This window comes from Athene cunicularia (assembly GCF_003259725.1).
Source record: "Athene cunicularia isolate RWA chromosome 3 unlocalized genomic scaffold, athCun1 chr3_part1, whole genome shotgun sequence".
In the NCBI taxonomy this organism is placed as follows: domain Eukaryota; kingdom Metazoa; phylum Chordata; class Aves; order Strigiformes; family Strigidae; genus Athene; species Athene cunicularia.
The window spans coordinates 66,108,177-66,109,786 of NW_020799097.1; positions in this window are offsets into that span (position 1 = coordinate 66,108,177).

Sequence of the window (1,610 nt, forward strand, 5' to 3'; positions counted from 1 at the left end):
TGCCATTCTCAAACTGCCGTCTGTGGCACAGAGGCACTCCAAGGACTCTGTAAATCTATAGGTAAATCCATAGATTGAAACTCCCCGAGCTGTAGCTGCACACACCGAAGTTGCCAGATCTTCCCTGGGGTGGCAAGCTCTCAGCCACAGTTGCAACAAAACCTTGATTACTTAGAACAAAGGGCGCTTCACCCTTTGTTCTAAGTAATCAAGGTTTTGTTGCAACTGTGGCTGAGAGCTTTCAGCCTTCCCTGTTGTCACTGGCAGCTCAAGCATCCTGATGGAGCTTCCTGACAGGATGAACACACTGAAGTATTAAAAAGTGCACTTAAGCAGGTATAGTTTTGAATGATTCATTCAGGCTGCTGCTGGTGCTGCCAGTACAAGTGCTGCACAGCTTGTCCAGAAAGAAGTCGCAGAGGGCTGGAAAATTAATTTCTTAAAAGAGCAAGTTCCAGGGTCACAGTTAGCAATAACAGGCTGGCCACTATGCAAGCAGGAGGTTTACTTGCTGGGTTAGGTGTGTGTGTACAGGTGAGGCCAGAACACAGGACAGTTGGGCAACTTGGTTCCCATGCTTAACTGACTTCATTTGCTTATACCACTGCATTCGGGAGAGTTCAGGCTGGGATTCATAAACCACAGGTAATGCAAACTTCTCTCCTCCTATTCCACAGCACTCCCACTAGGAAGTTGCATCTTCTCCAGAGAGTCTCCCTGCTCGAGGGTGAGGGACTCAGTAAATGAGCTGGTGCATTCAGCACCTTGCTGGGAGGCTTTTGGGAAGGGAAAATTGCACTGAGTCCCCCCAAAGTGCTGGTGCACATGCCCAGTGTGCCTGTGCAGAGGCAGTGGAGGGGTCTGCTGGGGAGTTAGGGGCAGAGCCAGTCTTCTACAACCTCTTTTCCTGCTCAAACCAGCTGATTTTCCTGAAAAAAATTGGACAAATTTGACAAGCAAGGTTTGCAGGGAGATGGTATATACAAACATGTACTTATTTTTGTTTTATTTTCACTGGGTGTGTGGGAAAAGGTGGTAAGCTTTTGAACTCTGTGTCCCTATTGTTTTTTCTGTCATTTGGCTTAATAAAAGATACTGCCTCTCCCTACAAATCTTGTTTCTCTTCTGCAATATGGCTGCACAGATAACGGCAGTTGTTTATATCCTCACAAATTAATGTGACTGTAATGGCTACCTCTCAGACTCCAAAAGAGAATGTAGGAATCAAAGTCATGGGAAGCATCAATTTTTATTACACTGCCTTCTTGTACGTAGAGAAAGCTCTGAAGGTTAGAGAAGTGCCACGGCAAACCTTCCCCAATACGCAAATGTGAAATCCTGACACCACAAAAATCAGCGCCTGAGCAATTGCCCCTCCTGGCGAACTACAGAGTGATACCTTATTTCAGAATCTGTCCCTGCTTTATCCAGCAACACGGGCGGCCCTCACAAGCACCACAGCAACTGAGGCCAGTGAGTGCGACTAGCTGAGGTCAGTGTATCACTCTTCAGCCAGAAAGCTGCAACAAGCCCAGGTCACTGCCTTGTGGCAGAGTTAATTATACCACACTAAATGTTCAGGTGTACAGAACCCTTTTTTTTTTTTTTTT